Here is a 27,560-nt window from a genome sequence, read left to right as displayed (position 1 = left end):
TAACGCTCATTCCTTCGACGATAAACGCGAGTCCGACCATCACTCCTGGTGAGACAAAACCACAACTCGTCAGTGAAGAACACTTTTTGCCAGTCCTGTCTGTTCCAGCAAAGGTGGGTTTGTGCCCACGTTGATGCCGGTGATGTCTGGTAAGGACCTGCCTTACAACAGGCCTACAAGCCCTCAGTCCAGCCTCTCTCAGCCTATTGCGGACAGTCTGAGCACTGATTGGGGGATTGTGCATTCCTGGTGTAACTTGGGCAGTTGTTATTGCCATCCTTTACCTGTCCCGCAGGTGTGATATTCGGATGTACAGATCCTGTGCAGGTGTTGTTACACATGGTCAGCCACTGCGAGGATGATCAGCTGTCCTTCCTGTCTCCCTGTAGTGCTGTCTTAGGCGTCTCACAGTACGGACATTGCAATTTATTGCCCTGGCCACATCTGCAGTCCTCATGCCTCCATGCAGCATGCCTAAGGCACATTCACACAGATGAGCAGGGACCCTGGGCATCTTTCTTTTGGTGTTTTTCAGAGTCAGTAGAAAGGTCTCTTTAGTGTCCCAAGTTTTTATAACTGTGACCTTAATTGCCTACCATCTGTAAGCTGTTAGTGTCTTAACGACTGTTCCACAGGTGCATGTTCATTAATTGTTTATGGTTCATAGAACAAGCATGGAAAACATTGTTTAAACCCTTTACAATAAAGATCTGTAAAGTTATTTAGATTTTTACAAAATTATCTTTAAAATACAGTGTCCTGAAAAAGGGACATTTCTTTTTTTGCAGACTTTCACTGTGTGAAATGCAGGAAATACGTCTGCAAGGAGCACGCACACGCTCTGCACATCATGTGCACAGTAGTGCAGACAAAAGGCTGGACCTTACCTTCTGGTGGGTTGTAGGAAAAATAATATGCTGTTCATATTCTCTCTATGCTGTTCGTATTCTGTAAAACTCATTTTGGTGACTACGTAACTTTGTTTTTTTACTATCTCACACATACATATTTGCATATATAGCACTTACAGTAGCATAGAACAATCCCTGACACAATGCTCAAATTTCTGTAAATAAAGAACTGTTATGTGTTCCTTACTGATGTTCAGATGATGATGATGTTCTGTTTTACAAATAAAATCCTTCTAAATTTTGAAATTGTGTTTGTTATTCCTGTGGTCAAATTGATCCCGAACATAATACATTTTGCTATCCTTGATAACAGAAATAGTTCTTCTTTCCAAATGTTATATATATATATATATATATATATATATATATATATATATATATATATATATATATAAAGATCATTTTTATGTGTAATATGAGCCAGTTAAGTGACGTGAAGTGAATCCGCGTCAGCCAGTGTTTACATACAGCACTCTGTGATCGCTTGTATTACTACACTACTAAAGCTGGGAAATAGCTTTAAACGGCTTTAAACGAACAACTTCAGCATTATGGCTCATCACAGCTGAGAGACACAACAGACTGATTAATTACACAAACTGAAGGCGCTTACCTCTTATCGGACTTTCCACATTGGAGTGGACACACTGTTCAAAATGGCAGAGAAGATTGCAGTTTCTATAGTGAAAGACTCTTTGACATTGGCTACCACGAAATAGGGAGAAATACCTCCGCTTGGACAGCTACTTTTCCACTGAGAAAGCTGATCTTCAGAAAGCTGACAGCATCTCTGCTTGGGTGTGGCAACAGGTGATCGCACACGCTCCGTCACACTCGCAATCGTGCTACATGGCCCTAAATCAGCACTGCTGTGATTACCTACGGTACTCTTGCTCGTGTGATATTGTTTTTATATATATATATATATTTATATATATATATATATATACACAGTACTGTGCAAAAGTTTTAGGCATTTGTGCAAAATATTGCATAGTGAGGATGTCTTCAAAAATAATGAAATAAATAGTTTTCATTTATCACTTAATGTCATACAAAGTCCAGTAAACATAAAAAAAGCTAAATCAATATTGGGGTGACCACCTTTGCCTTTAAAACAGCACCAATTCTCCTAGGTACACCTGGACACAGTTTTTCTTGGTTGTTGGCAGATAGGATTTTGTCTGTTTAGGCTGTCTCAATTGCTTCTGTCTCTGTTTGTAATCTTAGACAGACACGATGTTCAGTGGGGGGCTTTGTGGGGGCCATGACATCTGTTGCAGGGCTCCCTGTTCTTCTGTTCTAATCTTTTATATTTGCAAAAGTAATGTTTGGGAGTCTTAACATTTATATTTCCTATTGACACACTAAAGCTGAAGATATAAATAACCATCTTAAGACAAACGCTTTTGTGAAACATCTTATGTGCCTAAGACTTTTGCACAGTACTGTATATATATATATATATATATATATATATATATATATATATATATATATATATATATATATATATATACACACATGATATTGCAATCAGTAATCAGATATCCATCAGTTCTCACTGCAGTACTCAATAATATCACCTCATAGTTATACTGTATAGTCAAGCTACTTAGAGTTGACGTACCATTTAAAAGTTACTAACAAAAAGTAGCTAACAACATTGAAGCTATTAATATAGCTATTAATAATACATATGTGTGTGTCTGTGTGTGTGTGTGTGTGTGTGGGTGTGTGTGTGTAAATAACAATCGCATGATATTGCAAATCAGTAATCAGATATCCAATCAGTTCTGACTGCAGTACTCAATAATATCACTTCATAGTTATACTGTATATTTAATTAGGGTGATACCTCTTATGGAAAATAACCACGATTTTACTACAGTAACCATAGTTAAGCATGATATTTATTTGTAGTAAAAATGTAGTAACCCCAACTAACCACGGTTACAGTCATGGTTACTACAATACTACGATAGTAATGGTTAAGATACGATACTACAGTATTAATATAGTAAAACCATGGATAATTTTCATATGGGTTAAACAAACAGGGTGATAACACTAAATTGAACATAAATGTATGCTTCATATGCTAATGAACTAGAAAACATTAATATAACTGAATCAAAATATAATAAGCATTCTGTGCATTTGTTTCTTTTATGTTCTAGGCTATTTAAACTATTTTCTCCGGGCAGCTACATATTTTATGTTTTTTATTTTGGTCTGGACCCCTCCTGAAGTCTTTTGTTGCTTCCTTTAATGACTGTAAATAAAAGCTCAAATTTTTTAAGGAAACCTGTGTGGTGGTGTAGTGCTGGGATAGGAGAGGAGACACTTCTAGCCAGCATTTTAAATGTTATTATTCTATCAACTTTTTATTACTTATTCCCCTACCCTAGACTGGGAAATAACGTAACAGTTATAAACAGTAGCAATACACAAAATATTTATCTTCAAGAAAGAAGACAAGTTCTTTTAAGGCTGCGCAGGGCTCAAGTGAATGATTTAATCATTTATGTGAATTACTTTATTTACATGAACCATCCAAAGTTATTGGAACTGTCCGAAAGAACCAAGTACCTTAAATAATTTGGTTTTCACAGTGCTAAATGTGAGGGTGAAGACAATTTAGGTGAGTGCGTTTGATTACTCCATTCACAATACAATGTGACGCTACAACGCTACTCGTTGGAAAGTTAGCTTGTTACTGGAAAAGCTACACTATTGTGAAAACAGCCTAACTACCATAACGCTACTGAAAAATATTAAGTTAGTAGCATTGCTACTCTTAGTTAAGTTCTCCCCAACACTAGTAATGCCAAGTGGAGAGCACTGGAGAAGTGAAAAAATTACAAACTTCACCCTAACAGACTTTTTCCCCTTTTATAATCCTGAAGAGGATCACTAGTTTAAGCACTGATCTTGCTTTTCATACCCCATAACTTTGAGCAGCTGCATTCATGAACTTTTAATTTGCATCCTGCTCTGTGAAGACAAAGCCCAAACAAAGCATTGAGTCAGTAGGCCGACAGATATCCAGGACTAATCCTTGTATCTGCTTTCAAACATCAGCGCTCTCTCGTGACCAGACACAGAGCCATACTGTAGGATATTCACAACAATAAGTCGGCCAGTGATGAATAAAAATGTCACAGCTGTCTATACAGAGTTACACAGAAATAAGCCGAAATCATATTAGAGGAAGAGCAGCATTAAATATCAAGTGTCAAGTTATTTTTTCATGGTATCTAACAAATAATGTATTAAATTACCTGAAGCAAACTACAAAGAGTAAGAAAATTATATTTAAATTAGTTATAAGAGACTATTAGGTCTGACATACTAAGACTTTGACTAAGTGTGATATTTCTGTGAACGGAATTGCAAAAATAAACATATGTTTTCCAACAGCCTTCTGAATCCCCTGTCTGACGTTGATCAAACAAACAGATAGTTGTGCCCCAACTCATGCTACTGGTTGAGTCAATGTGTTGTGTTGGGACAAAAGGGTGAAAAGTGTTTATAGTTTTCAAGAAAATTAAAATATGAATGGCTTACTTACAGTATAGCTGTCTCTGCATATTAAAGGTGCACTCAGTAATCTTTTCCTCACTAAAAAGTTTAACTCCTAAAGACATGAATTGTGTTTTTTCAATATATGTAGGACATCATAACCACTCACATTAAAATGAAGACTCCAGTCATATCAGTAACCTTGTAAAAGCTGTTTTATTCTACATGGAGAGGGTCTGCAGATGGAGGCTGCCATGTTAGAATCACATGACCAGCCGAATACTACTCCCTTAATCTCAGTAACCGTCCTGTTATTTGACACTTTCACTCATTGATTAAAGTAATCATGGACTGTGAACACTAAGATGTTTCTACACTTTGATTTGAGTCCACCTGTGGCAAAATTAAATTGATTGGACATGATTTGGAAAGGCACACACCTGTCTATATTAGGTCTCATAGCTGAAAATGCATATTAGAGCAAAAAACAAGCCATGAGGTGAAAGGAACTGCCTGCAGAGCTCAGAGACAGGTTTGTGTCGAGGCACAGTTCTACAAAAAAAAAAAAAAAAATCAGCTGCATTGAAGGTTCCAAAGAGCACAGTGGCCTCCATAATTCTTAAATGGAAGAAGTTTGGAACAATCAGGACTCTTCCTAGAGTTGGCCGACTGGCCAAACTGAACAATCGGGGAGAAGATTCTTGGTAAGAGAGGTGGCCAAGAACCCGATGGTCACTCTGGTTGAGCTCCTGAGATCATGTGTGGAGATGGGAGAAACTTGCAGAAGGACAACCATTACTGCAACACTCCACCGATCTGGGCTTTATGGCAGAGTGGCTGGACGGAAGCCTCTCCTCAGTGCAAGCCACATAAAAAAAGCACCTAAAGGACTCTCAGACTGTGAGAAGCAAGATTCTCTGGTCTGATGAAATGAAGATTGAACTGTTTGGCCTCAATTCCAAGTGTCATGTCTGGTGGAAACCAGGCACCACTCATCACCTGCGCAATACCATCCCAATGGTGAAGCATGGTGGAGGTAGCATCTCATCTTGTGGGGATGTTTATCAGCAGCAGGGACTGGGGGACTGGTCAGGGTTACAGCAGCAAAATACAGAGATGTCCTTAATGAAAACCTGGCCCAGAGCGCTCAGGACCTCAGACTAGACCGAAGGTTCACATTCCAACAGGACAATTACCCTAAGCACACAGCCAAGACAATGCAAGAGTGGCTTAGGGACAACTCTGTGAATGTCCTGGAGTGGCCCAGCAAGAGACCGGACTTGAACCCAATTGAACATCTCTGGAGAGACCTGAAAATGGCTGTCCACCGACGGTCACCATCCAACCTGACAAAGCTTGAGAGAATCTGCAGAGAAGAATGGCAGAAAATCCCCAAATCCAGGTGTGCAATGCTTGTCGCATCATACCCACAAAGTTTTGAGGCTGTAATCGCTGCCAAAGGTGCTTCAACTAAGTACTGAGTTAAAGGTCCGAATACTTATGTCAATGTGATATTTCAGTTTTTTATTTTCAATACATTTGCAAAGTTATCACAAATCTGGTTTTTGCTTTGTCATTATGCGGTATGGAGTGTAGACTGATATGAAAAATAAAATAAAAATAAAGCATTTTAGCATAAGGCTGAATACTTTCTGAATGCACTGTATGTCTGACTGGTCGGGTTTCTCAAACAAATAGCAATGTTTTGAAAGCACCACAGTGTTAACACTTTTTGGGGGAATTAACCTATAAATCGCTTAGTTGTCTCTGGGATATGTGAAAGTATTCTAACATCAAAAACATAAAAGTAAAAATACATGTTTCAGCTTTACAATAGTATCATGTCTGTGATACATACATAGCAAGTAAACAACCAAGATTAAATTTTGTATCATGGCAAAGCACTTAAAAGAATATTGCGGGATCAGTTAAAGGGGTCATGACACGAGGAATCAAATTGTCCATGCTCTTTTGAAATATAAGAGGTCTTCGTACTGAAAACTGAAAACTTCATCCTTAATAGAAAAAGAGCATTTATTTAAACTAGAGTTGGGGTACTCGAGTTCGGACTCAGACTCGAGTCCGAGTCACGAGTCACGAGTCCAGTTTTAATGGACTTGGACTTGTCACGGACTCGGATGCATTTTTACACGGACTTGTCTCGGACTCGATCCTTTGGGACTCGGGATTTTTTTCAGAGTCAACCAAGTCTGTGGCATTTGATTTGTGATGCAATGAACAAAATAAATAAATAAAAATAACGAAATGGACTCTCTGTCTGCAAGCAGTTTTAGCACCCTCTGATGTCATAGACGTAGCCAGAGTTTTTCACTGTGTTGAGCAAACACACCTGCAGAGCCGCTCAGTCAACCATTACACTTGAATGTTACTACAGAGACTTCTGTATAACATCGATTACAGATGTGGCTGGCACAATGAACACATAAAGACAGGTATGTAGCCAATGTACTAGAAACTAAACAAGGCAGTTTCGCACGGCACGAGACCTGAAAACTGGTAAAATTGCACGTGGCATTTGTGCAGACAAGACTGGTGCTCGCATCGTGGTTTCATCATGGTTAAGAACTTAATTAAGTCAGTCACCCACATCATATCTCTCACAGTTTACTAAAACAACATATCAAAATAACAATTCTAAAAAATAGTGTTAATATTGGGCTATTAAGTCTTTTTAGGACTGTTGACTGTCTGTAGTCTCTTGTGGTCCACACAGTGTTGTCAACTTAAACTGGTCCTTGATGAATTAACTGTAACTTTTTAAATAGTCATGGAGAAAAATTGTTATTGGTAAAGCAGACTGCAACTCTGAAAAACAGATAAACAGAACCTATTTATTGTTTTTCTATTTTAAAAGCATTGACGAGTTGCTTAAAATATGTTCTTCTACAGTTTTTTTCCACAATAAAATGCACAACGAAATATGAAGTTATTTTGGGGAATGAAATGTTTTGTTTATAATTTAATTATAGGTTGGGTGACCAGACATCCCATAATATTACACAGGACAGTCCCAGTTTTTGGTAGGGTCACTGATTTTTTTTTAAACTGCCACTGTGTGACATCACTGAGCAAAAAAACTTTTTTCACAATTTCTCCCTTTGTGTTAAGAAAAAGAAAGAAAGTCCTATGGCGTTATAATAACACAGGGGTGAGTAAACAATGACTGAATTTTCATTTTTGGGTGAAATAATCCTATTAGAACCAAGGGAATGTAAACTTTTGAACCGGATCATTTGTTTAAATTCAGGTACCATTTTGTATTGTGGAATATACACTATGTGAGTATCTGTTGTCAAATAGCTTCTTTAAGTTAGTACTAAATACATTTTTATAATACATCTTTTTTTTTTTTTTTTTTTTAAAGATAACACACAGACAGATCAGGGTTTTAGGTGCACAAGCAGTGCATAGAACTGCCCCATGTTTTCCACGAATATTAGCAGTGGGCTTTACCAGTGTTTTCAGATGTAGCATTTGCAGTCAAGTCGTGAGGTCTAACTTCTCAGCCCGTACTAATTACTACTGTGTTGACTCATCATTTTCCCAAACTAGTCGGCAGATAGAGACAAAAAAGAAATCACAGTATGTATTCTTTAGATAGGGATCATTTTAGATAAAAGTTAACTAAATTGAAAGAACAAATTGAAAATTAAGTAGAAATAAAAAATAAAAAAAATAAAAAATAATTTTTTTTTTTTTAAATAATAACAACTCTGGTGTAATGACTAACACAGCTTTCACTTTTTTTAGTCTATGTTTGAGTGGAGGGGAACAAGCAACAAATAACTGAAATGTCAACAAAGTGTGTTGAAGGACAGTTTTGTCTTCATACACCTAAAGCATATGCTTTCATTCTGAAACCACTTTGAAGTTTGTTCAGCAGGAAACTAATCATAAAATATAGAGGTGTTTTTGTTACATTTATATTGACAATTGTCTTTTCTTAGTTGTGAAAGTTAAAATAAGCTTAAAATATTGATGTTGAGTTTACGGTTCATGAACTGATTCATTTGGACTCGGACTTGACTCGAACTCGGCCTGTTATGAGACTGACTCTGACCCTTTTGGACTCAGACTTGACTCGGACTCGATTGTTTAAAGACTCAGCCTTGACTCGGACTCGATTAAGGTGGACTCGAACCCAACACTAATTTAAACCAAGCTGAAAAAATGGCTCATTTGTAATTTGTGGAACTTGTGACATCACAAGGACCAAATACATATGCATTTGACTGCCTCTTCATTAAGACATCAACACCTATTTTTTTCCATCATTGCACCCTTGGCCCCACCCACTGGTGCTCAGTCAGTCACACAGGTTAAGAGGAAAGAGATGGGCCTGGAGATTCATCCAAAGTGGACTTACACAGGACACCTCCATGTGCCTGTCTGGATTTAAATGAATTTCTACATAAACGTGCATGGATTTGACCATTATCATACATAGTGTGCCACTTGTAAAAGACACGATTTCAAGTTATAACTCTAAAAAGGAGCCCCCATTGTGTTTCATTCAGCTGCACTGTCTTGCTGTAGTGCTATTTTGAAGGTGTCCTTGACCGTTTTTGCTCCCTTCTGTGCTATATTTAATTGTTGGTCTTTTGTAAACATGCACTCGTTGGACGTCTTTGATCGTTTTTATGCATTTCCGGCAATGTGTGCCATATTTTAAGAGAGGTACAAATGCATCTTTCAAAAATGCATCTCATTCTGCTGCTGCCACTGACTGGGAGAAACACATGCAATCCTGTGTGTAAACAAACTAGGAAAATGTGAAGGCCAGCATCTCTGCTTTGGCCTGTTTAAGCACCCAACATCACTATGGATTGTATAACGTTAGTGTATTCAGAACATTTCATCGTGGATTGCTTGTGAAACAGTCACAATATGATTCGGCTTTGCAAAGGAACTGTTATTGAAAGATAGGGCAGTTAAAATTTGACTACTGGACGAAAAACCGTAAGTAACCAATTTTATTCACTAATGTTTTTTTTTTTTTTTTTTTTTTTTTTTAAATGTCATGACTGTTTGATCTTTTCTGCTGTGCTTGAGTGAACAGTTTGATACATTAAAATGAAATTTGTTGGGTGTACATTATGTGTTAACCCTGACATGTAGTTTTATAATGTTGTGGAGTTTGTTAATTTTCTTCTGATTAAATTTCAAATATGCCTGTATTAGAAGGGCTGCACGATGTTAGCCAATCACAACAGTGGGCGTTTACGTTTGAAGTCTTAAAGGGCCAAACAGCACCGAGTGTTTCAGACAAAGAGCCAGAGACAGGGTTTCAAATTATTATATATGACTAGATTATGACTGTTTGGTGAAAAAAACCTTACTAACATCATAAGTGGACCTCAGGGAAGATAATTAAATAAAATAAAATAAAAAGCGTATGTCATGACCCCTTTAAAGAAAAAGTCTAAATTAATTTTTGTGGCCAACATTATGCATCAAATGCTGTTGATTGAGCTTAACTTGTACTGAAACTGGAATATTTCTCTTAAGTTCCTTGTGACATAGGTTCCATCTCACTTCAAATCAGTGACACCCCAGACCACATCAAGGAGGGTCGTGATAAAAGAATACTGCTGGCAGCGCGTGACAAAGGGCACTGGATACTTATTGTGCCCTGTCATTGCTACCATAAATCCAGAATACCTTTCTTCTATGCTGCGCCAGTCTTCCTCCGTGTATTATGAACGTCCTTGAGATCATGATACTGTGCAAAATAACGTGTCACCAAGTCATTGACTTCCTACCCTGCCCCACTGGATCAATCTCCTTTAAAGGGGCCCCTCCTGTCAACAACTGTAGTATATACAAGCCACTCAATATAAAGTTGTTAAAGGGATAGTTCACCCAAAAAGGAAAATTCTCTCGTCATTTACTCACTTTCATGCAATCCCAGATGTGTATCACTTTCTTTATTCTGCTGAACACTAACAAAGATTTTTAGAAGGATATATCAGCTCTGTAGATCATTTCAATGCAAGTTAATGGTGGCCAAATCTTTGAAGGTCCAAAAAGCACATAATGGCATCATAAAAGTAATCCATACGACTCCAGTGGTTTAATATATGTATTCTGAAGCGATGCAATCACTTTGTGTGAGAAATAGATCAATATTTAAGTCATTTTTTTTTATTTAAATCTCCACTTTCACTTTCCCTGAAAAAGTGGAGATTTATAGTAAAAAAGTACTTAAACATTGATCTGTTTCTCACCCACACCTATTATATCACTTCTGAAGACATGAATTTAACCACTGGAGTCTTATGGATTACTTTTATGCTCCCTTAATGCTATTTTTGGAGTTAGAAAGTTCTGATCACCATTCACTTTAAATGGATCTACAGAGCTAAAATATTCTTTGTTTGTGTTCAGCAGAAGAAAGAAAGTCATACACATCTGGGATGGCATGAGGGTGGGTAAATGATGAGAGAATTGTAATTTTTGGGTGAACTATCTCTTTAAACTATAGTCAAGCTACTCTTTTGAAAGGTAGTTAGCTACACTATAAGTTACTAATAAAACGTAGCTAAATATGCAATACATAAAAGTTATGTATTGTAATGCCTGCCAGGCCATGTCTCTAGCCAGAATTAATTTTCAATGAAAGGCCTGGCAGAACTAAGAGTAGGCACAATGAATTAAAACTGTGGCAAACGAATGGCAGCGTAGTGCGTCTGAGAACTGTGTGTGGGTGGCGCCCTGTGCAGCCCTAGAGAACATTGCCGCCTTAGGCAGTTGGCTATGTTGCCTGTGCCAGGATCTGTCAACTGCCACTGCTGAGACATCTTTGGATAACTTTGTGTGAGAAAGCTAGCTAGCTAGCTTGAAAACAACATTGAGAATACAGCATTGTGAGTAAATATGGTCCTTCAATGTTTTCTAACAAAATACATCAAGCTGATTCAGTTTGATGTCCCACCATTAATTTGGAGGCAAGATTCTATTCAAGTGAAGTTGGATGACACACAGGTGGTCTGGACACTGTTCTGATTACTCACCCATGCAAACATGAACTTGAGTAAAAAGCTCAAGAAATCTGTATTTTTCTTCATTATAAGGACTAATTACAGGGCAGCTCTGGAGACCTTCATGACCTTTCTTTCTCCAAGGCCTGCCTTAATCCAAACCTTTGCCTGTTTTCAGAGCTCCCTAATTAATATGGGACCAAATTAAGATGCTGATGTTAGCACAAGCCATGGTCATTGGAGATTAATTCAATTTTAATAAGCATGCCATGGGTCTGCCTCCCTGAGGAGTTGATTTGATTTGTTAGCATTGTTACAAATGGTGTCCCCTTCCTTAGTTGACAAATTAAAGTTCATACATACTAAAGTTCATGTATTACTGTTGCTGAAGTAAATGCCATATACATCAAGGGCTCGTACTGTAAGGGTTATTGAAATAAACCAGAAAAGCACCATAAAACAATAATAAAAGTAATTCATTTAATTTGCTCACTATAATCCAAATAATCAGATAGATTTGTTTGAGGAACAGACCCTTTTTTTCAATGATCTCCATCTCCATCCGCTGTAGCTCCCCTACTGTAACCGTCAACCCGTGTTGCTTTCGTTTTCATAATTCAAAAATTTTCGCCTCAAGAAGCACAAACACATGTTTAACGACAGTGATGTCAAATGCTCATTAGCTCATAAGTGTTTCGTGACCGTTTGCAACTGCTGTATTCCATGATGTATATGTTTGAATGAGACATGACAGATTGACAGCACCGTTACGGAATGCATCAGGAGAAGATTTCCAGACATTTTTAACTTAAATTTCACTCTCCACTTCACATAAAGCTATTGTATGTCATCAGGGAGCACATTGGATGGAGTGCGTCGCCATTTTGACTACTTTTGGACTGAATTTTGCAATTTATCTGAATAAATTATTGTGATTAAATGTATCTACCTGTTACATGTTTTATATGCTTAATAAATGGGCAGTGGTGGCTCAGCGGTTAAGGCTCTGGGTTACTGATCAGAAGATCGGGGGTTCAAGCCCCAGCACCGCCAAGATGCCACTGTTGGGCCCTTGAGCAAGGCCCTTGACCCTATCTGCTCCAGGGGTGCCATATCATGGCTGACCCTGCACTCTGACCCCAGCCTAGCTGGGATATGTGAAAAAGAAGAATTTCACTGTATATGTGCAAATGTATAATGTGTGATAAATAAAGAAAATTATAATTAATTAAAAAAATGGTTGTGGTTAGGAGTAGGGGTGGGATTAGCAGCTGTAAAATATATACAAATTAATATATTGTTACAAAAAATATTGTCACTGTACATTAATCTTCTGGTTACATCTTTTTATATTGTTGAGAAGTGGTTATGTTTAGAGGTTGGGGTAGGGTTAAGGGATCTAAAATATCAATAAAATAGTAAGAAATTACAAATATATTTATAATAGATTTGTGTATTCACATATATTTGTCATGGATTGTCAATATTTTATGTTTCTAAAGTAAATACATAAAAATGTTTACATTTTAAATGCTTTCAAATGTGAAATGTGAAAGTTTTAGTGTCTATTCAAATGTACAAACATGTATGTTTAAATATTACAAATACTAACGTACTAATGGCTATGTATATTAATGAGATCAGGCTGATTTACATGATAAATTCCATACAAAATCCTGTAGCATAGGTTAAACAATGCATTATTGACAAATTTTGCCAATTATTGACAATTTTCCAAAGATGTTTCAGCAGTGGCAGTTGGCAGATCCTGGCACAGGCAACATAGTCAACTGCCTAAGGCGGCAATGTTTTCTAGGGCTGCACAGGGCGCCACCCACCCACAGTTCTCAGACTGCAATGCAATTTCGAGAGTGCTTAGGTTTTAATCAGACCATCAGGGAACAAATTTCAAAATCAAAGTTTAAAAACTTACAGGTTGATGAGTGATTCTGAGGAAGAACTAATCCCTGGATTTGCCAAAGTTTGCAAGGTGTGTGGCATCAACTCTCTGGATGATGTTTAGAGTATTGTGTGAAGCACTCCCCACATGAATTTCAAGACAGTTTGTCAAGACAATAATAATAACATACAATGAGTACAATGTGACTTAAATGCTACCCATTTGTTTTGTTGCATCCTTGCCTTTTAAATGTTTGCTATGGATTGGATTAAGTCAAATCATTCTCTTGTAAATGGGACATCACATTGTGGGATATTTCAGACTGATCCTATTATTATACACTGGCCTATACTTGTATGTAAAACTTAAATGTACATCTTTGTAGGTTTGGATAGATGCTGAAACATACCATATGGATTTTTGACAGCATCTAAAACGTATTTTACGTATTTTTATGAATTTATAGCTCCTAAACCTACACTCTAAAAAAAGATGGTTCTTCAAAAGTTCTTTACTGACTTTAATAGTTCTATTTAGAACCATATCTTCCTGAAGAACCCTTTTTTGCTAAAATGGTTCTTTGTGTTGGGCTTTACACCATGTCCTAACCATACGCGATGTGATGCTGTGACGTGATAAAAGGTATCTTTTCCATGTTAATCTGAGTTTTTGTCCTAACCTGCCATGACACATGACGAGCAACAGCGACAGGGCTTTCTATTTTTGGAATGGTTTCTATTTCTGCAATGAGAATCACTTTAGACCCATTTGTTGACTATGCTGACTGGCGTGACATCGCACTCAACAAATGGGTCTAAAATTATTCTCATTGCAGTATATTAAAGTCGGCATCTCACTAGCCGGTTCAGAACAACTTTATTTAGGCTGAGGGTTTCACACAACTACCGAATGTTGTGCTTGAGGTCTCGCTCTATTCAGCCAGTGCTCTGTCACACACACACACACACACACACACACACACACACAAACCATGTCTCCCTGTCACGTGGAGATTGGCGAAATAACAACAGGAGTACCGCGTGAACATAAACAATCATAACAGACTGAATAAGGATGCAATTCTTAAAGTAACTTTTCTGAAGTGTCTATTTACACTTAGTACAAATATCCCATCTTGTTGCCAGAGGCTATTTACACTAACTCCGCCCACCACTGCTCAGACCAAACTAAAGACAGCATGACAGATTTATTTGGGGTCAACTGCTGATCAAATGAACAGCCTGATCTCACATAAAATTCGGCAAATGTGTGCCGATTTTTCTTTAGTCGAAATCGGTATACGTTGACCAAATTTGAAAACACTGCCTCCAGAGGCTAAAGCGGTAAGTGTTTCAGAGCATATAAAAAAGTGTGACATTCATTTATATCCAGGAGAGGTCGCCAGAAGCCATTTGTAACAAATAATTGTTTTCAGCTGAACAGGGTGTATAACAGTGAAGATAAATGCTTATTTTATTTAATCTACCCCCCAGCCAAAACCCAAATCTAACCCTAACCATTAGTAGAGACAAAATGCAATCTTTGGGATAAAAATGCAACCTCCTTATCACACTTGTGATTGTTTATACAAATGTGATTACTTCCTCATTTGAATGGGGACTGAACTGTGGTCTCCCATGCAACTGATGCAATGTGCTAACAGTCGTGCCATGAGGGAAAGTAACTGTTGCTGAGCCATGTCAGTGAGTCAGGGCATGTCAGTGAGTCAGCATACTGTTGCTGATCCTAGGGTACCGGAACTTTTGGAAACAGCATGTCGACTTCCCGTGTGATCATGTTGCAAATGAAGGCGGGCATATTTGATTTTTTCACGATGAGGCAGAGACATTAAACTGGTTAACGGGTTAGACATATAGTGGATTAAGAGATTGGATAACTAAGTGACTATTTGCTCTCCAATAGTCTGGTGGAAACAGGATTTTACGACAAACTGCGCCCCCATGTGCATCTGTAGTAGCTCTGGGTGTAACGACGGTATGTGTATGTGTTGTCTCTACTCTTAATATTTCCTATAATACTACTTATAGTAATAAATAAAAGAGATTCCTCACAGTGATTTGGTCACAGTGAAGGTCCAGATCAAATTAATCATGGTTTTAGTGTTGTAATATTTTATTAATCAGCTGTTTCGGTGGAAACTATATAGCTCTGATGTACTAACCATGGTGTTACTACAGTACCATGTTGTTAATAGTAGTTAATAGTTTAATTTTGTGATTACTATGATTTTACTAGAAAAATACCACGGTGATACGATTGTTACTGTAGTAAAATCATGGTTAATTTTTGTAAGGTAGGGTTAGGGGTTGGTGTAGGGTGTATGTGGGATGCCAAATAAATACAATAAAAATGCTGCAGTGATGCCACTGTACTGTATGTTAGTATTTAAACAGGGGTGTAAGAGCATCTGCCACTATTTGCACTAGAGTGCAAACAGCATCTATCGCTATTTGCACTTAGTGCAAATAGCCTCTGCCTAACTTTTCCCTTTGTATGTGATTGTGTATTTATCCCCTCGGGGCTTGCCGTAGAAAGCGCTACAGAGCTTATATGAGAAAATGAGTTGCGTTCAATAAACATAATGTTCTGTCTGTGATTGCTCAATTTTCTACATTTTATTGTCAATTATCCTCATTTTAGTGTATGAATATTGCGGCGTCGCATCACGCCTGGTGTGGACAGACAGATTGCATGTCACTGGAATCTTATCGCGTCATGTCTGGTTAGGACACGGTATTAGGGGTTCTTTATTCCCGCCCTTTTGTTTTTTGAAAGATGACATTTGAAAGAATTTATTGACAGTTATATTGTCAATAAATTGGTTGACTCACAGCAGAAGCTACACAGATTGTCACCACAGGTAAACTTATACTATATATATATATATATATATATATATATATACACACACTACCTTTCAAAAGTTTTGAAACACTTGACTGAAATGTTTCTCATGATCTTAAAAACCTTTTGATCTGAAGGCGTATGCTTAAATGTTTGAAATTAGTTTTGTAGACAAAAAATATAATTGTGCCACCATATTAATTTATTTAACTATAAAACTAAAATTTAATTACAAAAAAAAAAAAAAAAGTTTTTTGAAATTGATGACTTGGACCAAATAATAAAGGAAACAGTCAATAAGTGCCCAACATAGATGGGAATTCCTTCAATACTGTTTAAAAAGCATCCCAGGTTGATACCTCAAGAAGTTGGTTGAGAAAATGTCAAGAGTACATGTCTGCAAATTCTAGGCAAAGGGTGACTACTTTGAAGATGCTAAAATATAACACAGTTTTGATTTATTTTGGATTTTTATAGTCACAACATAATTCCCATAGTTCCATTTATGTTATTCCACAGATTTGATGACTTTACTATTATTCTAAAATGTAAAGATTTGAACCCGGATATATATATATATAAATATGTTGCTGAAACATTTTAACCATTAGTAATTTTAGCAGGACATTTTTCAGGAACAAAAAATCCCATTAGCTCAGTTAAATGGGAGTGAGTATTTGTTTTTTGTTTTGTTTAGTTTTTGTTTGTTTTTTCACTTCACTCACAGTTTTTGAAAGTGAAACCTTGGTGAATTTCAAGTTTACAGTTTCTCGTAAATGTGTTGTTTGGGAGCAAAAAATAAATAAATTTAAGAGGTTGGCCAAATTTGAAGTCAAGATTTATACCACTTTTGTTACCGCTATGGCTGTTCGTGTTGGGGAGATCTAATTTTCTCATCTCATTCACATCATAAAAATCCTAGAAAAATATACAGTAAACAGAATGGTGGAACTTTCCACAAGCTGTTACTATTTTAAGCATTTGCATGACTAATTGCAAAAATAATAATAATAAAAAAAATAATGTTTCTCATTTAAAAATTGTCCTCAATAATTAGTATTCAGTAAGTTATTTTACTCAGAGCTAATTAACCTTTAGATTTAGAATTGTATCCCTACATATTCCAAATAAAAACCTGCATCCAGTTACCATTATTTATTTATTTATTTTCAAATATATTTAATAACTTTGAAGGGAATTCATGATCATACAACCAAGAGCTCATGACATCTATTTTTCTTTCCCTGCAGGGTACAAGTCTGATGAACCAACTTTAGTGCTTATAATAAGATCTAAATAATAATCACAGAATTAATGAAAGTATGCCTGTTATGATACAATAGACAATTTTGTCACTGCTTGATAAAGGCAGCAGAGCATATGGGTAAGTTTTTGCAAAATGTTGAGCAAGTCCATATTAAGCGCTTTAAATTTTAACCTTTACACTGTAAAACTTTCTGTAACTGGTGGTTTCCTAGCCATAAGATTTTCTTTTTTTTTATATTGTAGATCTCTACCAGAAAATTCAAGTGACCAACTCAAGAGATGAGATGTCATTTTGTCATTTTCTTTAAAATACTAACAAAATATTCTGAAAAAATGGGGTAATTTTGAATTTTTATTGTGATTTCAGGTATCCATCCCACTGGCAGTATGAGTCATTATCTGCTCTGATAATAACATATGCCTTCCTAAAATCTATCAGATTATGTGAACACTTTTATCTCTCTTTCTTTTTCATATCTATTTTTGCCATTAATTTATACTCTGTAATTAATACAATGTAATTTCTTTGTGTCATAGGTTTACAGTTAAAAAGCAGCTACACTATGTCTTCCAGCTGTGTTCGGTGAGGATACTTATATCCACTTCTCCACTAAGCACGTGAGTGAATTTGTGATCCATTTAGAATTTTGGAATGTTTCAATTATTTACTTGGGTTTATGCATAAACGTGTTGCCCAGTCACAAAATAAATAAATAAATACACACATAAAATAAAAATAAACTATCAAACCCTATTTCACTTTTTCTTTTTCAGATTGTGAAGGGCTCACTTACATTGTCCACATATGCTGAAACACTGACTTTGAAACTAATTGTGTATTTCTATTCAGACAGATGCTGTTGGACCCCACAAACTCATTACCTGCAGAGAGGGGCTGCCACTCAAATACACCAAAACACACAGTGATGGATGGTGAAGACATCATAGAGGATTGTGCAGATATTTTAGTGAAGCCTTCAGTTTAATTTAGTTTAGCCTTCATTACATCTGTTTTGTGTTTCCATGGGACATTGTCCTTCCTTGAAGGATTGGTTGTCAGTATGGAAGAAAAATACTCTCTGTATTAAAGATAAAATAATGTACAAGTTTATATCCCAGCCTTAAAGTGTGGAGCAATGTAGAGGTCTGCTATTTCATTTGCATATGCATTTATTGACTCTTTCATGTTATGTATTTGTTGATGTATTTATTAATGTGAGTGATTTATGCATTTTGAATTATTTAATAACAATAATTTATTAATGTATAGAATTAATTATTGCTGTAAAAGCCTTGTTATTGTTTCTACAATTTTTCATTTAAATAGAAAATAAAAGATCTTGATTGACACACATGCCTTGCTTTTATTTGTTTGTTTGTTTGGTTGGTTATATTTAATGCAAAAACATAATTTAGGCTATAATATTTTATAGGAGCAGATATATAGTTAAAAACGTAAAAAAAAAAAAAAAACGGTGAAAAAAAAAAAAAACTTTCTTTATAGCACTATTGAGGTTCTAAATAGCCCTTTCAAAGGAAGGTTCTTTATGAAACCTTTAAAAAAGGGTTCTATTTAGCACCAAAAAGGGTTCTGTTATTGTTACAAGCCAAAGAACCCTTATTTAGAACCATTTTTCTTAAGAGTGTAACACTACCATTTCTTAACTATATAAAAAAAACATAACAGGCAGATACATTTTATCTCAATAATGTATTCAGAAAAATTGCAAAATTAAGTACAAAAGTCGTCCAAATGACAATGTTGTGCTCCCTGATGGCATAGCTTTAAGCAAGGTAGAAAGTGTAATTATAGTTATTAATCGCTGAAAATCTTCTCCTGATGCACTCTGTGAATGTGCTTTCATATCACATTCAAACGAATAAATCCAAATATGACTTGTTGCAATCCGTCACGAGACACATGAGACACAAGATGAGCAATTGACATCATTGCCTTAAAGCAAAATAAATGCAATGGCATTTAACTCATCTCATTGATTATAAATGCAATAAAATAAACTGATTAATTCCATGCATTCAACATTCATGGATTCTTTCAATATACGTAAACATTTAAATATTTTTAACAGTGTTAATATGTAAAATGGTTACATATTCAAAGCTATCCATACGACAATATTGTGCATTTTATTGTCTTTACAAATGTAAATGTAAGCAAATATATGTTATATAGAACCACACTTTACAAAAGAATACATACAATTCTAATGAGATCACATATGATATCTATAAGAACACATACAGTTCCTGTAGCTGCTAGAGTATGCTGTAGCAAAACCAAGAACATGGGTTTGATTCATGGCACAAACTGATAAAATGTATACCTTAAATTCACTGTAAATAGCTCTGGATGAAAGTGCCAGCCAAATATATAAATATAATATAAAATGCTGAAAAAGTTGCTTTTTGCCACTGAGCATACTCATTTTTAGCAAGCCAGCTATGCCAAGATCATCACCAGCAAGACTACTTCTGCTCCTCAACATAATCCTGTTAGAGGAAATAATCACACATTGAGATTAAACCCAGACCAACAGATCCTGAATTAAAATGCATTGGTTTCCGGTAATTCTCAAGAGTTGGCCGTAATAAGCTCAGACAGGTCAAAAAGTGAACCCTGTGTGCTTGTTATTGCATAAATTTGACCCAACACCATGACTTGGGAGTATTCCCAAATGAAGCATAGTGAACTGTACATTAACATTCAGTGTTACCCCTTCATTTTCTTATTCAAATTTGGTGCTTGACTTGCACGTTTAAGGTTACTTGAAAATTATATGTGTGTGACCCACTGAGGCTGACAATGCGCATCGTCTTCAAACAACAGAAAGTTCCTAATGATAGAACAAACGGCCAAATACAGCATCATTGAATATCATCAGTTTCATCAGAAAATGACCAACAGTTAGCGAGAGAAGTGCTTAATGCATTCTGGATGATATTGCATATCATTACACAAAATAATTCAATTAATATGCTAATAGCTTGTGTGTAGGTGAATACAGTGCACTATTATTTAAACTGGAAAACAGGAAATGGCTTGTATGGCAGTGTTATTGGAAATTTATATTTGTACGATTGTTACTGCTGCCGCCCTGGCGATAGGGGAAAAATATTTGTTTGGATGTTTGCTTGTTTGAATTGTTGGAAATTAAAAAATTAATCAAGTGAAATAATTGAATGCTGTCAAAAGGCAAAGGGAGGGTGGGAAGGTGACATCTGTGACATGGTTTTGCATTACTTCGCAAAAGCAGTGTAATCTATTAACAAGGAAATTAGAGGACCGTAACAAGATGTTGTATAATTACTTATTTGCTTTAAAACAAGGTTTTTGTTTAGTTACAGTATTGATAAATTTATATTTGTGGGGTATACTGAACATCAACAAATATAATAAAGATAAAGTATAATGTAAGAAAAAAAAATTCTAAATACTAATAAAATAAATAAAAAATGAAAGTTCATTAAAATATTAATGTTGCCTTGCCGTGCCTAAAAAAAAATAAATAAAAAAAATGCTGAAATTCTTTTAGTTTGAATGTCAGCATTTATTGCAGGTAGACAGACAGACAGACAGACAGAAAGATAGATCTGGATGAAGATCTGTGGTGACTTTGGTCTTTCAAGCTCTTGGGGCTCTACATTCAGAAGTTTTCAATAAGGGATTTGGGCATTTTTGATTGTTGGAAAACCATAAGCCTGATCAGTTAGAAAAAAATACATCCAACTAAGGTACAAGTTAATCAGATGTTTGGTGGATGTCTATGGGATTTTTATTTAAGTCCAATCAGTTAGAGAAGATACAGCAACACAAGTCAGATAAGCCTGAAAACTGAGGACTGGAAAGCTCTCAGATGTGTTACAGTTTAAAGACATAGTCTTGGAGTAGGTATTTTAAAAACAAACAAAAGAACAACAACAACAAAAAACACATACCAACAAAATAACTATGGACCATAAGAACCTCTTGCAATTTCTCCCAGCAAGCTCAAGGTGAATGTTTAGTGAATTGTTTATCATTATTCAATTTGACTGGCAGCATGTCACAAAATTTGGACCTGCTTTAAGCATAATGGAAGCATCTAAATGGATCAAATGGTGGTAAAGTGCACTGAAACTGTACTATTGTGAGCAGGCAGTTTTAATAAATAACAACATATGGAAAACTATTCTTGTAATCATATATCAAGGATGCAAAGTGTCTGTGCCTTGAAAAATACTTCTAAGCTTTCAATTTTTTTATTATTATTCTACTTTATGTAATTGTGCTAAATGGTATGTAATTGCTTTTGAGAAAATGAATTATGAAGTGCTTTTCAATGACTAACTGAACTGACAAACAGTGCAGGCACGTAACTGGCACAATTAATGCAATTACCTAAGGGTGATAATTTGTTATTGAATTTCAGCATAAAGGCAACAAAAATAAATGGTTATTGAATTTCAGCATAAAGGCAATAAAAATAGAATTGCCCAATATTATCATTCATTCCAACTTGCTTAAGTGAGTAATAAGTCAGTGACTGACGGTGCTTGAGGATTTTCTCACATTCACAGCCCACAGTAATAATAATATCCTGGTCTGTGTGATCGCGGTAACATAATGTGCACTTCATTTACTGGTAATAATGAGTATAAGAAAATCCAGAATAATCAAAATAATTTATTAGTCAGGTAAATATGTATCTTGCCAATTACATAATTTAATCAATTCAGAAATCATTAATACAAAACATCCAATGCTCAAAGATGAATCTTAAGAGTAAGATAATGCATACCTGACTTTTATAATAAAAACATGGTGTTGTGGGTTTATCGCACATAATGCAGTGTGGTTGAATCTGGCTACAGAATCCCCCAGACCAATGTGTTAAATTCCCTTAAATACCCAGACCACAATAGCATACATCAAACCAAAAGGTTAACAAAATGAATTTGGGAATTAATTGATTCAGTGACACATCAGTTCAGTTTATGCTCTAAACATAATTTACATTGAGGACCCCTAGGAGACACATTCTACAGCAGAAACCTAATTTCTCTACAAACCATATCTTTGTTATGATAAAGTTTACTGCGGTGGGATTGGGACAATAGTACCAGTCGCATTGAGACCTTTTAAATTATATCAAACATGAATATTTAGATTTGCTGTGTAAATACAATAAAGTATTTTTTGATACAAGCATTAGGTGAGCTTGAGGTGATTTTTAGCTGACAAAGGACAGGACAGGGTAAGAAAGGAGAGGGAGAGAAGGTTATAGATGTGGAAGGACAACAATAAAGCAATTTGCAATCATTGAGGTGTGATGCTTGTAACAGAGATGCTATGTTGATTATCTCTTAAGTTCTTTGTCTCAGCAAGTGATGCTCATTGGGCCCAGACTTTCAGGCACCTTTGCCTAACATTATTATTAATCAGAAAATTACATATATTTATAAATTATTTAGAATAAGTTATTGAGTGATTATGCAAACTAATCATTGGCTCAGAGACACTAATAAAACATCTCTGTCTTCATGCTCTCATACTCACAAGTTTAGAGACAAGGAAGTGTTTTGAAACAACTCTTTAGGAAACTTACTGTCACAGTCTCGGTGAGTTCGCAGAGTTTGTTTTGGTGTTCTCTCCCTCATGTGTTTCAGGTGCCGCCGGCATGTGAAATCAGCATTTCCATGGGAACCCTGATGGTTTCCATGGGAACGCTGATCATGCCACCCTTCTGCGGATTATCGGCACCTGTCTCTAATTTGTTCCCTTCTTATTTAAATCCCACTCTGTCTCGTGTTCTTTGCTAGATTGTTATTGTGTGTTCTGAGTAACTCACCTCGCTCTCTCTGCCTTAGTCGGTCCTGTTACGTGTTTTCTGTGTCGGTTGCCAGTCCCCACCTGTGTGTCTGGATTGTGTCCATCAAACCTGCTTTTTCGCTCGCTCTGACTCTTCACCTGCGGATTTCTCACTGGTCTACCTTCTACACTGCCACGACACACACACACCTATGAACACACTCTTCTTCAGAGGATTCCTCGCGGATCTATGTTCCACACTGCCACGACACACACATGCCTACGAACACACTCTCCACCTCCACGCTGCAGTCTGTGCAAGGTTCCTCTCTGCCCACCAGCCCTGTTTGAGTGTTCTCTGCCCACCAGCCCTGTTTATTGAATGTTTCCTAATAAACTCTGTTAAATGTGCCTCTGCGCCTGGATCTCTTGTGTCTCGTCCTGACACTTACTGGCAAAATAAAAGTGCATTCAAATTACTGCAATATTTGCAATGTTGCTTAAATTTATATTGTCAGGAAAATCAGTGTAAATAAATTAAGCTATTACTACAGTACTAATAATATTAACAACAATAATTTGATGTTGAGATAAATAATATGCACAGTATACTGCAATTGCATCTTTGATAAACAGACAAGAAAGTCTTTTTTGAAAGGCTCCTTTGAAGACTAAGCACACATAACCGTACATTAGGTTTGACCAAATGCTTTTGCATTGCCAAAGTATGTGAAGGTGAAACAGAATGCTGCCTTTGTCTTCCATATGGGCATGATTTTGGGTAATGCCCTCTTGGGATTTGTTATGAATATTCATTATGAGAGGATGAGGAGGGAAAGTTTCAGCTGAGACCTTCTCTGCGGTGACCTCATTTCCTCCCGTTTGCAGATTTATGGGTGGAAATATGTGCTGAATTTTCTGGCCCGAACTCCTCAGTGGCCATTGCTTACTCATGCAATTAGCCCCTTTGATGAAGTATACTGCGTTGCTTACTTCAGCACATGGTTGTGTGCTGAGTGACTCCAGCCAGGTCTCCTAAGCAACCAAATTGGCCCTGTTGCTAGGGAGGGTAGAGTCATATGGGGTAACCTCCTCGTGGTCACGTTTAGTGGTTCTCACTCTCAGTGGGGCATGTGGTCATTTGTGTGTGTATCACGGAGAATAGCATGAGCCTCCACATATGGAGTCTCTGTGGTGTCATGTACAATGAGCCACATGATAAGATGCGCGGATTGATGGTCTCAGAAGAGGAGGCAACTGAGACTTGTCCTCTGCCACCTGGATTGAGGTGAGTAACCGCACCACCACGAGGACCTACTAAGTAGTGGGAATTGGGCATTCCAAATTGGGAGAAAAGGGTATAAAAAAAAATTAAAATTAAAAAAAAAAAAAAAAAAAACTTCAGCACATGGTTAAATCACCAACACAAACACTAGCCCTTAAAAACAACACACGTCTACCTATGTCCAGACGTGGCACTTCAACTTGTCTGTAAATCTTCACGTCTTATATATCATTGCTAATAGCTGAATGTGGTATAATAACTCATGTAATTTACCTTACACAAAAGCTAAAAGAAAATCATCAATTTAAAGTTGAAGTGTGTAATACTTTTCAGTGTTAATCCATGTTCTCCTATCCCAGTTTAATGTGCTGAGGCAACTATAATTAAGCCATCCGTAGGCTGAATTTCCAAATAGTAAATAATAAACAATGTGGACAGAGGTGTGAGTTTGAGGCAGGACTACTTGTTGGGTAAAAAAAAGTCAGACAGTTGGTAGGATGGAAGGGGTAGTAGCAGTGTTTGGGAAAGCTGTTTGGAAAACAGTTATTTTGTCCTTTGTCAGTTCACGCAGAGTCCATATTGTCAACACCTCTGGGCTCCGTTAACCAAAAGCATCGCAAGCTTAAGTTGATCATAGAGACCAATGGTGCCAGTGGTTTCTACTGTACGATCTACTTAGGCTTATGATGCTTTTGGGAAATGGTGCCTGGGTAGTTATTTCCAGTCATAAAACTACAGCTCCTATCTTCTTTACAAAAACGGAAATCTCCAAAAACAGTTTGTCAAGACTGTTTTTCAATTTCATATTTAAAATAAAAAATAAAATCTGTCAATAATCATATAATAAAGTGTGCTTCTTTAGCTCAAATAAAAAATAAAAAAAAGATTTCAAACTGGTCCAGCTAATGATCATATACGTTCAGGGGTGGGGGGAGAGGGAACAGTCATTTTTATACAAGTGGTCAGTCTCTTTCCCAAGAATTTCACACACTACTGCACTTGTGTATATGGTTGTGTGACAATAAAAGTGATTTTTCTGTTTCATGCTGCTAATGGCACAGAAATTACACACTCCACCCTTAAAGACTGTATTTTACTCACAGAAAACAAAAAGAAGAAACCAGGAACATTTATGGTATGACTACAGTGAATTAAATGGTAGTGTAGCAGTCTGCTGCACACTTAGGAACAGAAGAGCAAAAAAATTATTGCCAGAGGCACTCATTGCTTAATTAGCTGTATCTAAAAAAAAAACAAAAAAAAAAACAAATGGAGGAGGAGAACAATGAAAGTAATGTCTTTTAATTCTTCCCAACACCCAAGGATAACTTTCTATAATACATCACTTTAGGCTTCAAGCGCCTTCCTCTTTATCTCCAGTCCTGTCATGCCAAAACCCTAATCTTTCCATCTTTCTGCCCAATGAACAAGACCTTTGTGCTGTAAGGTAATTGATACTTCCGTTCGAGAAAGGTGTTTTGAGGTTCCTTTGTCACCTTCCGTCAGGGCAAATAAGTTTAAAAAAAAAAAAAAAAAAAAAAGACAAGAAATTAAATAATGTGGTGGTGAAAAATGTCTCCTTTTCCTTCAAGATACTGCAGTGATTATTCAGTTTTACAATATATATTGCATTTCAAGATGCTAGTCATACCAGAAACAATACTTTAAGCAGTGGGTAAATACATATAATTATGGAAGGAAATAATGTTTGGAGTATGTTGGATTTACAGTGGGGTCCAAAAGTCGAAGAATCCTATTGAAAGTGCTTCTAGTTTGCATTTGTCTTATTTAAAAAATAATAATAAATAAAAAATAAATAAATAAATAAAAAAAACATTATTATTATAATTGATATTATCAGCATAACAATTTGATTGAAATGTTTACCTGAAACAGAACTTCCTATGTAACAGTATAACATTTTTATAATTTGTTAGTGTTTGGCATGTCACCCTTTTGTATTAATGAGTCCATTTACATGCACAGCAATATGCTGATTACTCTATAAAATCATCTTATTTAAAAAATCTGACAAGGCAAGAAATCCGCGTTTACATGACATTTGAGATAATTGCATTATTCTCTACTTTTGACGTCAAACCGTGAAGAGGCATGTGCTCAACACGTGTGCGCATTGGATGAGCTGGTAAGAACACCGGGTAAGGTGTTTACATGGCATGAGAAATCTGCGTAATGGGCAAAAATCAACATGTGTTGACTGGGTTATTAATAAGCTGTTTATGGCCTTTACTCTGATAAAGGAACACGGTTTATTGTGTTTACATGACAGCATGCGTTGTTGGCTAGTTAAGAATAAATGAGAATGTGCATGCAAACGTGCTCAATGACAACACACACTCCAAGTCTGAGAATCTATGTTCTCCCAGCTTGATTTAAGGATGTTCCAAAGAGCATCTTGGGTGCTTCAATGGAAGAAATGAAATCTGACCTTTTTTCTTTTTTTTAACAAAGGAGTTAACATGGTCAATGTGCTTACATTTGATTAGTGATCTAGAAATAGTGCAGAATAAATACATACAGTATGTATTAAATAGTTCCAGGTTAATAAAATAAAATAAAATAAATATCCCAAATTTTAATTGTGCTCTCAGAATTTTGTTAACCCACTGTACATTCAAGCCAAACAGCATGTACATATGTCAAATGCAGCCTGATCTCATGAATTTATGTGACAATGGCAACATTTTTGCAAACCCAAATAACATGCTTTATTACATGTTTGGTTCCAGTTTCCAGGAGAAATGTGCTGCGCCAAAAGCGAGTGAAATTATGTTGCAATCAGACAAGATTTTTAGGATGAATATTAGATGGATGTTTTAATGAGTAAAATGTGCCTCCCTAAACTAAAACTTTAACCTAAACCTAACCAATAGTGTCTTAAAAGATACATGAGAGGTAAACAAAACAGACGTCCTTACCCTTAACCAATGCCTAAACCTAACCAATAACATTTTAAAAGCAAATTTGACATTAAAAG

The 27,560-nt window shown here is 36.2% G+C and overlaps 1 protein-coding gene across 1 annotated transcript in view; it reads right to left on the bottom strand.

Moving 5' to 3' along the window:
* Window positions 1-27,560, bottom strand: part of LOC127446903 (low-density lipoprotein receptor-related protein 1B-like) — a 491,131-nt gene that overhangs the window by 267,023 nt on the left and 196,548 nt on the right. The gene's annotated exons all lie outside the window — the stretch shown is intronic.

Source organism: Myxocyprinus asiaticus, chromosome 10, assembly GCF_019703515.2.
Source record: "Myxocyprinus asiaticus isolate MX2 ecotype Aquarium Trade chromosome 10, UBuf_Myxa_2, whole genome shotgun sequence".
Classification (NCBI taxonomy): Eukaryota; Metazoa; Chordata; class Actinopteri; order Cypriniformes; family Catostomidae; genus Myxocyprinus; species Myxocyprinus asiaticus.
The sequence above is the reverse complement of the archived record's forward strand: the minus strand, read 5'-3'. Positions and strand labels throughout refer to the sequence as shown.